Source organism: Lithobates pipiens, unplaced genomic scaffold (assembly GCF_037356315.1).
Source record: "Lithobates pipiens isolate NorthernLeopardFrog02 unplaced genomic scaffold, aLitPip1_a1.2 Scaffold_22, whole genome shotgun sequence".
Lineage (NCBI taxonomy): Eukaryota > Metazoa > Chordata > Amphibia > Anura > Ranidae > Lithobates > Lithobates pipiens.
The window spans coordinates 19,693,516-19,707,332 of NW_027507784.1; the positions used below are offsets into that span (position 1 = coordinate 19,693,516).

The window sequence follows — 13,817 nt, forward strand, 5'->3', positions numbered from 1 at the left end:
AAGAGCACCCAGTCATTTACCTCAGCAGGAAGTTGAAGTCCCATGAGGTAAATTACGCCACGATTGAGAAGGAATGTTTAGCAGTGAAGTGGGCTCTAGATTCCCTTCGGTACTATCTGCTAGGTAGGCACTTTGACCTGGTGACTGATCACGCTCCTTTAAAGTGGATGGCTCAGAACAATATATATATATATATATATATATATATATATATATATATATATATATATATATATATATATATAATATTATTTTATTTTTATTTTTTGAGGGGGGTTAACAGTAAGTTAAGTGATTTATTTTTGCTGTCTAACAGGTGCATTGAGCTTATTCTATTCAAAATTGGAGAAAAAAAAAAAGATATGGCTATATACACACTTTGGGGTTGATTTAATAAAGGAAAATAGACTGTGCACAGTCGCACTCTGCAAGTGCAGTTGCTCCAGAGTTTAGTAAATGAGTAGAAGCTCTGCTGACTTTCATCATCCAATCATGTGCAAGCAAAAATACATTTTCTTTTTTCCTTGCGCGTGATTGGGTGTTCTTTGCAAAGTGACGCTTTACCCCATTTACTAAGCTCTGGAGAAACTGCACTTGAAAAGTGTGACTACATTTGCAAAGTGTACACCCTGCCTTTAGTAAATCCCACCCCTTTTAATGGTATTAAGTCCCTACCTTATTACAGTTGCAGAAAAAGCTCCATATCCCATATCCTAGATTTTTGTGTTTTTATATTTTTTATCTTTTTCTTACTTTTGTCCATTTATTTGCATTTTCAGGAGTCACTCCGGTCATTTTACTGACTCAGAAATCCAAAGGAGGACAGAGAGAGATGCGTTCCTTTTTCGAAGATATAGGAATTGCACCACAAAAAATCTACGCCACTGAGAATTATACGGAGGAGGACCATCAGAAACTCAGAGAGAAGGATGAACAGATCCTGAAAATCCTCTCTCAGATTCTAGAGGATGTCAAGTTTGCCTTGAGAAGCGAAAGAGAAGCAACAGCTGAAAAAAAAAACGGATGGCATTTGTGTTGAAATACTTAGGCGAGATAAAAAAAGAGGAAAAACCAATACTTCCTTCTCCACCACCGCCGCCAAATGAAAAAGAATGTGTCATCTCATAATCTCACATAGGCAGCAGCAACAGTGCAAGATCAGATAAAAGTTATATTACATCCTAGCTAAGCCCTTATACACTATATGACAAAACAAATCGGTGTACCCCTGACCATCACACCTGTAGGCATAGCTCCCAACTGTCCCTAAATTTCGAGGGACTGTCCCTGATTCGGAGCAATGTCCCTCTGTCCCTCTTTCCTCCTTATTTGTCCCTCATTTTGGTCTGATCTATATAGTTTTATATAAAATGCACTTTTTATCTTTCAAAACGTGTTTCCCAGTGATAAACCTTTCATCCAAATTCTAAATTGCTGCATTTGTAAATTTTAAAAGCCAATATAAAGAAATAGTAGTGGTAAAAAAAAACAAAAAAAAAACCCTTGTGGATTTAATTAACCTTTTTGTTTTATTTTTTATGAATTCTCCTTTAAGGGGGTGTGGTAGGGGGCGTGTCCTGTGCCTACATACATTTGCTCGTAGGTGTCCCTCATTCCCATCTCAAAATGTTGGGGGTATGGGTATTGCCGTGTACACACAAGCAGAATTTCCGACAGGAGCTTTTCATCATATATTCCGATCGTGTGTATGCCACATCGGACTTTTTACATAGAAAATTCTGACGGACCTAGAAATAGAACAAGTTCTAAATTTTTCAGACGGAACTAATTCCTATTGGGAAAAACGCTCCTCTGTATGCTGTTCCGATGGACCAAAAACGACGCATGCTCTGAAGAAAGTACGAGACGGAAGCTATTGGCTACTGGCTATTGAACGTCCCTTTTCTAGTCCCGTCGTACGTGTTGTACGCCACCGCGTTCTTGACGGTCAGACTTTGGTGTGACCGTGTGTATGCAAGGCAGCTTGAGCGGAACTCCGTCGGAATTCCGTCTGAGAAACCTTCAGAGTTTATTCCGACGGAAAAAACACTCGTGTGTACACGGCATAAGAGTTTATTGGACATGCATGGTCATTAATATAGAGTTGCCCCTTGCCTTCTCCTCTCTCCTTTGTGGCTAAATCATCCTCCGCTCTTCTGGGAAGACTTTCCAGAAGATTTTGGAGGGTGTCTGTGGGAAAACGGTCAGGTACTGATGTTGGATGAGAAGACCTGGCTAACAGTGGATGTTCAATTAATCCCAAAGGTGATCAGTAGGGATGAGCTTGTTGAACATCCTATTCTATAACCATGGACATTAGAACGTAGGCAGTCCCTGTCTTTTTTTTTTTCCAGAAAAAAGTTTTGAGGAATAATAGGTATGCAGCGGCGGCCCCGTGGGGTCGCTGCGTGTTTCAACATCCACACATTTCACCCTGCTGGTCAGACATCCATTTTGGCACACTTTCCCAGACAATCAACAGTCTCTTGCTTGTTTTGGTTGTGTTTATTAGGGGATTAAACTTGGAAGGGGAAAAGGGACATGAGATGCCCAGATAATGAATACTTCTTAGCAGAATAAAGTAGTTGCGTCTAGATCTGACAGTCCCTTTCTCTGCACATCTCCTCCAGCACAATACTTGAGATCATTTGCTTCATTTCACTGTCCAAACCTTCACATTGGGTCCTAGAGTCTTTTCTTGACAGCCCTTTGCAGGCCACGTCTGCAGTACCCCCTTGAGATAGTAACTGATTTGATTGAGAAGAGTAAATCAGTAAATTGATCCCAGCAAGTCCAATGGCACTACATCCAACTCCTGGCATGTCTCTTCCAGAGCTTCCCACTGTGCTTTCCACTCACCGACACCGGATCCCTCCTGAAATGACTTTATCCGGACATGCTCCCAACTGTCTCTTCCAGCTCCTGTTCCAGGACACCTCTCTATGACCGTGTAAAGAGAGGCAGCCTCACAGCTCCCAACCCGCCCCCCCCGAAAGGGGGTTCCCTCACACACAACAGTCTAACACTCCATCATCCAGTTCACCCAGTCGAAAAACTCAGTCCGCAGCAGGCTGACCATGGGTATATGTAGGAGGCCTGCCCCCTGCTAATCCTAGTTGGGGATTGGTCCGGGCTCCCACATACACCCCATGTCACCCCAGCTCTCTGCCCTACCCCTTTTCCAGAACCTTCTCCCTGGAAACAGAGGAGGTGCCCAAAAACTGAAGTACATGTCAGTCACCTGCTGCTATACTAAACCACTCCCCTGCCTCCAGATCAAAACAAACAGGCCTAGCTCACAGCATAGGCCTGCCTAAATTTACCTGCACTGGCAGCTTACACAAAATCTACATCTAGCGATTACCTACCTAAGGTAGAGGGTGCTACACTTGCCCCCTCACCACAATACAGCTTGTCCCCAGCTATGAAAAAAATAAATAGAAAAATGGCTCCTGGGCCCCGGAGCAAGAGCATCCCATGTTACATTTAGTGTCCCTTGTTCCAAAGTGTCAGCTAGACCCCTTTAACACTGGGGCGCTTTTCAGGCACTTTAACGCTTTAACGCTAAAAAAAAGAGCCTGAAAAGCTCAGGAAAATCTATTACCATTAAAATCAATAAATACTTTTACACTGGGGCAGTGCGCTGGCAGGGCAGTGAAAAAATGCCCTTCTCCATTGAAATTAATAGAAAGCTCTTCAAGAGCACCTAAAAATCTCTTCAAAATCACTCAGTGTTTTACTGGCAGTTTAGAACCGACTCAGTGTGAAAGGGACCTAAGTGTCTGATTGGCCAACGCAATATCGCAGTTCTGCTATAATTCGCCGATTGTCGCTGTTAATAGTATAACATATATAAATAAATAAATACAATTCCAGAATACATCCCATAGTTTGTAGATGCTATAACTTTTGCTCAAACCAATTAATATACGCTTACTGGGATTTTTTTGTTTTACCAAAAACATGTAGCATAATACATATTGGCCTAAATTTATGAATACATTTTATTTTTTTTTTATTTTTTTTTTATTGGATATGTCTTATAGGAGAAACTTTTTTTGTTTATAGCGCAAAAAAAAAAAAAAAGAAAAAAATGCAGAGGTGATCAAATACCGCCAAAAGAAAGCTCTCTTTGTGGGAAAAAATGACATACATTTTATTTGTGTACAACCACGTCGCATGACCGCGCAATTGTCAGTTATAATAATGCAGTGCCGTATCGTAAAAAAAAATGGTCTGGTCATGAAGGGGCGGGGGGGGGGGGTAAAACCTTCTGGAGGTCAAGTGATAATAAACATGTAACCCTTGCAGTGGGGTGGGGGCACTGCAAGAGTTTATTTTTATTTTTTTAACAATCTCGGAGTTCAGCTTTAAATTCTTTCCTGCATTCCTTTACTACTTTCTTTGGGTAGTCATCCAGGTTTATATATCATGGGGTAAAAATTAGTTATAACATAAGCACAGAATTAAAAAAAGGGATTTACATTCATCAAATATTAAAAATTAAAAAAGTGGCGGTTAAAAAAATAAAGAAAAAAAACGGCATGGGCTCCCCCCCCAGTTCATGCCAGGCCCTTCAAATCTGGTATGGATTTTAAGGGGGACACCACGGCAAAATTTAAAACAAAAAAACAACGTGGGGTCCCCCCCAAAATCCATACCAGACCCTTATCCGGGGCAAGCAGCCTGGCAGGTCAGAAAAGAGGAGGAGAAGGTCCCTCCTGGACCATACCAGGCCACATACCCTCAACATGGGGAGTGGGTGCTTTGGAACGGAGGGCTCTGCCCCCCACCCCAAAGCACCTCCTTGTCCCCATGTTGATGGGTTTAAGGGCCTCTTCCCAACAAGCCTGGGCTGTGGTTGTTGGGGTCCACGGGCAGAGAGTTTATCGGAATCTGGAAACCCCCTTTAACCCCCAGATCCTTGCCCCCCCCATCTGAATGGGTATACAGTATATTTTACCCAGGGGCGGACTGACAACTCATGGGGCCCCCGGGCAATAGGAGATTATGGGGCCCCCGGGCAATAGATTGATTTTTTTTAAAACACTGATTTTTTACATACTTTCCCTGGTTTTATTGAGGCTGGCAACCCTGATGGGGCCCCTTAGGGGCATGGGGCCCTCAGGCAGTGCCCGAGTGCCTAAATGGTCAGTCCGCCCCTGATTGTACCCCTACCCATTCACCAAAAAAGTGTCAAAAAGGAATAAAGACAAGAAACTGTTTTTGACAAGTCCTTTAATAAAAAAATTAAAAAAGTGTCTCTCGATGTACATCCATCGTCAATCACAACGCCCATCGGACCCAAAAAATGGAGAAAAAAAAACACTTTGCCACCTGGGAGGTCTCCCGCCGTCTGCCGGCCCTGCACTTTGACAGTTCTTATATAGGCAAGAGGCAGGGTCACCCGGTTAAATCATCCAATACAAAGGCACCACCCCCTTCTGATGAGGGGCAGAGCTCCCCTCCCCCAAAGCACCCACCCTCCCCATGTTGAGGGCATGTGGCCTGGTATGGCTCGCCCCCCCCCCCTTTCTTGACCTGCCAAGCTGTGTGCTAGGAGAAGGATCTGGTATGGATTTTGTTTTTGGGGGGGCACACCATTTTTTTTACGTGGATAAAAGATAGGTATAGATATAGGCTAATGGTCTAGTTACATTTTATCTATATACTTGAAGAGTGCCACGTCCCAGTGAAAATTATACAAAGAAAAGGGATGAGAAACAAAAGGGACTGGAGGGCAACCAACCCCCGGGACTTTTATGGCGGCACTAAATATATTTAAACCATATATAAAATCATTGAAATTTTTATTTAATATACAAAAGACATTTTACAAATGGTAGCGGCTGCGACGGGAGCGCTGTGTGGGCGAACAATGTGTGCCCAGGTGGATAGATATATTTTACACACATTTCTCGTGCCTCTGCAGATCCTTCTGGGGATGGAAATGGGGGATCCCTAAATGGGGGCTCTTGCCGCGGTTCGCTGGTTTGATAAGCAAAGGAGGAAGAGATTATCTGTCCTCATTCCAATGTTAATTGATATACCCAATTTACGATATTAACGACAAATAATACAAGTAACTTGTCTGATTATATGGGGTAAGACTTCAGTTTTATATATATATATTTTTTATTATTTTCTATTTCTATATTTATTCTCTTGTTGAAAAGTAGATATATCTCATGGTCCAGTTGCTGGTTCCCCCCTTTTTTTTTTTTTTGTGTTTTACAACCCAATCTGCATTTTCCTTAGTAGGAAAATTACACCATTTATGCACTAAGTATGTGAATAAATTTGGGGACACCATTCTTGGAAATGATTTAATTGCTCCCTTTTTTGACAAACAATTTGTAGATTTACTATTGATATGCAAATTATGTCCTTATGTTTAAATAAAAAAATATTTCTCTGGTGATGGTTTCGCTGCAGTTAGGGCCGTTTTTGTTAGACTGGGGTGAATCCATCACCAGACTAATGTAATTATGATATGTCAAACCATACAGGTGGACATTTCCTATGCCTGTGTTCCGGGCTTACTATATGTACAAAAATGCTATATATGTGTATTGAAACAAATTTTCTTCTATAATTTCAGTTTTCTTTTTTGTTTGCTGCAATTGTCCTGAGGAAGCTCTGAAGAGCGAAACATGTAGGAAAGAAACAATGCAGTTTAAATTACATAAGAATGTGGTAATGGATGGAGCTGCATAAGCCCACATACCAACTTTCTGTATCTGTATATGCACTTTGTCACTTTGTATGTTTATTGGATGTCATTGTCTATTGTGTTTGTAAAATGTCTTTTGTATATTAAATAAAAATTTCAATGATTTTATATATGGTTTAAATATATTTAGTGCCGCCATAAAAGTCCCGGGGGTTGGTTGCCCTCCAGTCCCTTTTGTTTCTCATCCCTTTTCTTTGTATAATTTTTTTTACGTGGTTATAGACAGGTAGGGGAAACTTTTTTTTTTTTTTTTTTTTTTTATTCAATAGCCGGTGCCAGCAATTGTAATTACAAGTCATTTTAAATGGGATTTTTTTTTTCTTTAGAAAAGTCATTTTTGCTGCAGCATGTTTTATGCAAGCTACAGATGCTCCACTTTATACGCCTACCAAGGACACCCCCCAGGAACGATATTTAAAAGTGGAACATTTTTATTGTTCCACTTTAAGCATTATTAAAATCACTGCTCCTAAATTAACTATACTTTAAAAAAAACAATCATTGGTAAATGTCACCCAGGGCAGTACCCGAACCCCCATAACCCTTTTCTGCCCAATCACTTGCATAGAAGCCTTGATTATTCCTGTTTGGCTCCCATAGACTTCAACAGGGTTCGAGTTAGAACATTTCGGGTGTTGCAAACTGAACAGGGGGAGTGTTCAGCCCATCCCTGCTGCAAAAGTAAAGGACACTATCTTGGTAAAGAGGTACCACGTATAGTATAAAAGAAGCCCTTATATGTTTATACATTTATATATATATATATATATATATATATATATATATATATATATAGATTACTGGTACTGGTTCTGCTCACACACCATTCAAAACCCTTTTCCTTGACTTATCATGAGCGCTAATTGATCATTACGGTGACATGAGGCATTGAAGCCTTAAATCCATTCTAAGCAAGTATCATCAATGTATAGATGCCCTTCTGTATGTGCTAATATTCCAACAATAATTTGTGGTCTTTACAGGAATTCTTTTTTTTTTTTTTTTCGTTTTTGTGACATTCATTATAACTGTTTGTTTGAAACATCAGTTCTTATGATTTGTATCTTTTTTTTCTGCTGCACTTAATAAAACATTGTGGATCTTCAGCCTGAGCCTTGGTTTCCTGAACAGGGTAGAACCCAAGCTATGGTCCTCATTAACAAAAATCTGAACATCCATAAATTATATGGATTGTTGGTGACATTTCATGGTGAACTTATGAATGAAATCATTACATTCTAATAAATTCAAAAGAATATTAAATTCCTCTTCGGTGCCAGTCCACACAAGAAGAATATAATCTATAAATCTTTTCCATATTTGCACCTTGTCAAGATTTTCATGTAGTGACTCATCGTAGAAGAGGCTCTGCCCCCCCCCCATAAGGTAGAGGTTTACATAAGAGGGGGCACACCTGGTCCCCATGGCTACCCCCTGTATCTGGAGGTAGTGAGAGCTTTGGAACAAAAATAAATTGTGAGTCAAAAGAAACTGCAACAAATTGAGGATAAACTGGTTCTAAGGTTCCGCCCATGTGTCTCTCTGGGAAATTAAACTTTCCACAACCCCAACCCCTCTCCCATGAGGGATGGAGTTGTAGAGGGCCTTCACATCAAGCGTAACCAACTATGAAACTTCAGGTATGCAAATCCAATTCAATACTTTAAAAAGGTCAATTGTATCTTGCACATAGGAGGGTAAGGAGAATACGTCAGGGCATAAATAATCATGGAGCAGTTGGCTGGCCTATTCCATAAGGCAACCATTACCTGACATAATGAGCCTGCCATGTGGCTGGTCCATACATTTATGAATCTTAGTTAGGCAGGGCCACTGATAAGCCAGTATGACTGGCCCTGCTGTACCGGGCCTGACCAGCAGGGGGGGCCCAGGCAACCTGAACTGCAAAGTAAATAAAAAAAAAAAAAGATTCTCCTCCACCGATCATCGTCCACACCCAACCCCCCCCCCCCCCCCCCGTTTGGTAAGGTTTTTTTTTATTAGAGATGTGATTAATCTGTTCTGTATGAGGCTGCAGGGGAGGGACTATTTGTTGTATTTCGGGCACGGAAGAATACGTCTTCTGCGCCCGCTCCTCCTGCTCCGCACACCGCACAAGTCCCGGCCAGCATATCCTATGGTGTTGCGGAGTGATATTCCTCTCTCTCTCTCTCCGCGTGAGAAGAAGTAGCAGAGTGAGAGGAGCAGAGAGAGCAGGGGCCGGGCGATCAAGCTATTGTGGACACTCAGGAAGAGGGAGAAAGTGATCTGAATGAATGAATGAATGAAATACTTATATAGCGCACAATGCGAACTGAATCGCCTCTAGGCGCTGATCTCTGCTGGAGCTAACACAGGTGAGGTGTATGCTTGCTTGGGGAGGGCGGGGGGGCTTGAAGTTCAACATCTACTACTACTCTGCAATACATACTCTGCAATACATACTCTGCAATACTCTGCAATACATACTCTGCAATACATACTCTGCAATACTCTGCAATACATACTCTGCAATACATACTCTGCAATACTCTGCAATACATACTCTGCAATACTCTGCAATACATACTCTGCAATACTCTGCAATACTCTGCAATACATACTCTGCAATACTCTGCAATACATACTCTGCAATACATACTCTGCAATACTCTGCAATACATACTCTGCAATACATACTCTGCAATACTCTGCAATACATACTCTGCAATACTCTGCAATACATACTCTGCAATACATACTCTGCAATACTCTGCAATACATACTCTGCAATACTCTGTAATACATACTCTGCAATACTCTGTAATACTCTGCAATACTCTGCAATACATACTCTGCCAATACTCTGCAATACATACTCTGCAATACTCTGCAATACATACTCTGCAATACATACTCTGCAATACATACTCTGCAATACTCTGCAATACATACTCTGCAATACATACTCTGCAATACTCTGCAATACATACTCTGCAATACTCTGTAATACTCTGCAATACTCTGCAATACATACCCTGCCAATACTCTGCAATACATACCCTGCCAATACTCTGCAATACATACTCTGCAATACTCTGCAATACATACTCTGAAATACTCTGCAATACATACTCTGCAATACTCTGCAATACATACTCTGCAATACATACTCTGCAATACATACTCTGCAATACTCTGCAATGCATACTCTGCAATACTCTGCAATACATACTCTGCAATACATACTCTGCAATACTCTGCAATACATACTCTGCAATACATACTCTGCAATACTCTGTAATACATACTCTGCAATACTCTGTAATACTCTGCAATACTCTGCAATACATACCCTGCCAATACTCTGCAATACATACCCTGCCAATACTCTGCAATACATACTCTGCAATACATACTCTGCAATACATACTCTGCAATACTCTGCAATACATACTCTGCAATACATACTCTGCAATACTCTGCAATACATACTCTGCAATACATACTCTGCAATACTCTGTAATACATACTCTGCAATACATACTCTGCAATACATACTCTGCAATACTCTGTAATACATACTCTGCAATACTCTGTAATACATACTCTGCAATACTCTGCAATACATACTCTGCAATACATACTCTGCAATACTCTGCAATACATACTCTGCAATACTCTGCAATACATACTCTGCAATACATACTCTGCAATACTCTGCAATACATACTCTGCAATACATATTTTGCAATACTCTGTAATACATACTCTGCAATACTCTGTAATACTCTGCAATACTCTGCAATACATACCCTGCCAATACTCTGCAATACATACTCTGCCAATACTCTGCAATACATACTCTGCAATACATACTCTGCAATACTCTGCAATACATACTCTGCAATACATGCTCTGCAATACTCTGCAATACATACTCTGCAATACATACTCTGCAATACTCTGTAATACATACTCTGCAATACATACTCTGCAATACTCTGCAATACATACTCTGCAATACTCTGTAATACTCTGTAATACTCTGCAATACATACCCTGCCAATACTCTGCAATACATACTCTGCCAATACTCTGCAATACATACTCTGCAATACTCTGCAATACATACTCTGCAATACTCTGCAATACATACTCTGCAATACATACTCTGAAATACTCTGCAATACATACTCTGCAATACATACTCTGCAATACTCTGCAATACATACTCTGAAATACATACTCTGCAATACTCTGTAATACATACTCTGCAATACTCTGTAATACTCTGCAATACTCTGCAATACATAACCTGCCAATACTCTGCAATACATACTCTGCCAATACTCTGCAATACTTTATACTTACCCTGCCAATACTCTGCAATACTTACCCTGCCAATACCCTGCCAATACTCTGCAATACTTACCCTGCCAATACTCTGCAATACTTACCCCGCCAATACTCTTCAATACATACCCCGCCAATACCCTGGCAATACTCTGCAATACTCTGCAATACTTACCCTGCCAATACGCTGCAATAAATACCCTGCCAATACTCTGCAATAAATACCCTGCTAATACTCTCCAAAATACCATTTTATTTATTCATTAATGGTTTGTATTACATATAGATATTAAAGAGGTCTGTTCTCATCTGAAAACAGTATTTCTTTTGGATAATCAAACCTATAACTGGCTGGAAAAAAACAAATATCACTTGTAGACAAACCTACACTTTGTTTCAAGGCGGGGTCTGGGGAGGGGCAATGGGTGGGGCCAGGGGTGGGGCTGAAGGAGGGACCAGGGGACGGGGCCAAGGTGGAGCTGAAGGGGGCCCCGTCAGGTAGGCTGTACGGGACCCCATGATTTCTATCAGCGGCCCTGTAGGTAGAGCATACAGTGTGGGGGTGCCTGGGTCACGATAATTCCAAAATTCCATGTGGATTTATCAATGACTCCATCAGTGTATGCTCAACCAATTTGATTTCTGTATTTAGTCTGAGTTTGTTCTACATAGGAAGCAAGGACACGTCTGTACCAGTCCCTGTTTTTTAGGATTCTAAGTACCATGGATTAACATTGCACAACATCCATCACCACTATATTTCCACCCTTATCAGATGGTTTCAATGAGGATAGGACCTCTAACTGTACCTTGGAAAGATTTGAAGCTCTGGTATTTTTACAGTTGGTTTGTTCTATTTCCTTAACAACTTACTGGATAAAAGCCCAGATGTTAGGGTTCCCTTGTAACAGGGGAAATGCCTGAGATTGCAGTTTGTACACATGTGGGGGAAGCTAAATAAAGGGTTGTGACTTTAAATGAAACATACACTTAGAAAATAAATAATTATTCGTAACAAGTTTATACCATATATTAATAAAAACAAGACACACCTATGCTACACCTATGTATCTTCCTTACAGTAAACATTCAGATATGTGCAACAATGGGCCTATTTTATGCCAGACTAGTTATTTACTTTTTTTATGTTATTATCTGTTTTTTAGCTACTTGCTTTGAATGATCATGCGTTATTATTTATGTGTGTATATATATATATATATATATATATATATATATATTGACTCTATATGTATATTTATGAAATTAATTTTGGACTCACGGTGTGGTGTGTCATGTTTTTATTAATATATGGAATAAACTTGTTACGAATAATTATTTATGTTCTGAGTGCATGTTTCATTTAAGGTCCCAACCCTTTATTTAGCTTCTTATCAGAATCAGGGATGGAGGTAATCTTGACTTTTTGTCACAGACCTCATTTAAAGTCCCACAGCCCTCTTTTTCATTTGTACACATGGTCCCTGGTGATGCGCATGCAAGAGTGCCTCGGTATTTCCATACCTGCCTCGGGTGTTACCTGTATGGCAGGGGTGTCCTATCTTTTAAAGAGCGAGGGCCACTTAAGCAACTTGGTAACCAGTCACAATGAGCGGAGTGGACAGATGACAGGTTAGGGCTACTCTATGGGCCCTCTGATGGAAGGGGATGAATTCCCTTCTATTTTTTTTTTTTAGAGGATCGGATTGGAGGCAGGCCGCTCTGCCGCTCTGCTGCTCTGTAGAGGTGAATTGAGGGTCCAATTGGGTAGGGCTGATCATGTGAAAAGGGCCTAAACTGCTTTGACACTGATATGCTGCGGTTTACCCACACCCCGGGTGCAGCATAGTGCACCTGTGTCTATCCTGCGGGTTAACTGAACTTTGCCATAGACTCTGCCTGTGGCAAAAGTCGGCGCTGTACAGGAAGCATCGGCTTATGGGGCTCTGCGCTACAGCCACTTTCTTTCTCTACCACCAGCTTCATTCACAACACTGCTGTGGTATGAAGGGTCTGCAACCTGCGATCTGGGCTTGCTAACCCACCATTCCAGAGCAGGAGGTCGCGGGCCACTTCAGAGGGCTCCACAGGCCACATGTGGCCACCGGGCCATTGGTTGGCCACCCCTGCTGTATGGGTTGACTCTCGGGAGCTGCGTGCCACAGCTCCCGTCACCCCATCACCAAATTGTGTATCTGAATTCATCATGTGCTTTTCTCCTGATGAGTGGTTCAAAAACCACAAAACGCGTCGAGCTACCAACTGCCGTGTTTCTACCATTATTTAATTGAGTCTCAAGTCATTACTGTATTACCTTTGTTTACTGACTCAGGGAGGCAATAGGTCCTGCAGGCCTTGTCATGCTAATTATTTTATCCAATCTTCTTTTGGTGAACTTCAGAATTTGATTGTTATTTTACTATGAGTTATCGATGTTATTAATAAGTTGTAATATTGAATTTTTGATATCAATGTTATATCTATGTACCTGCATTTTATGTATGTATTACTGTCATAATCAATTAAATTCCTATACATTCACCAATCAATTCTATTGCTACCTTGTACTTCATATAAAGTCCCGTCCCACTTGTTCTTCTCCTGTACACATGTGGGGGTGGGAAGTATGTTACTCCAGAGAAATCTAAACTACTAGAACTGGTGCCAGTAGGAGCCAACACCATTATAGGAGAAGGATCATTTGCAGTATTTCCCTCCTCCCCTTTAAGTGTTGCACTGCATTCATCGG

The 13,817-nt window shown here is 41.0% G+C and overlaps 1 long non-coding RNA gene across 1 annotated transcript in view; it reads left to right on the forward strand.

Moving 5' to 3' along the window:
* Positions 1-4,339, forward strand: part of LOC143923376 (uncharacterized) — a 48,795-nt gene extending 44,456 nt beyond the window's left edge. The window contains exon 4 of the long non-coding RNA XR_013261721.1: positions 780-4,339. This is a non-coding gene — a long non-coding RNA (uncharacterized LOC143923376). The remainder of the gene's footprint in view (positions 1-779) is intronic.
* Positions 4,340-13,817: the final 9,478 nt, after the last annotated feature.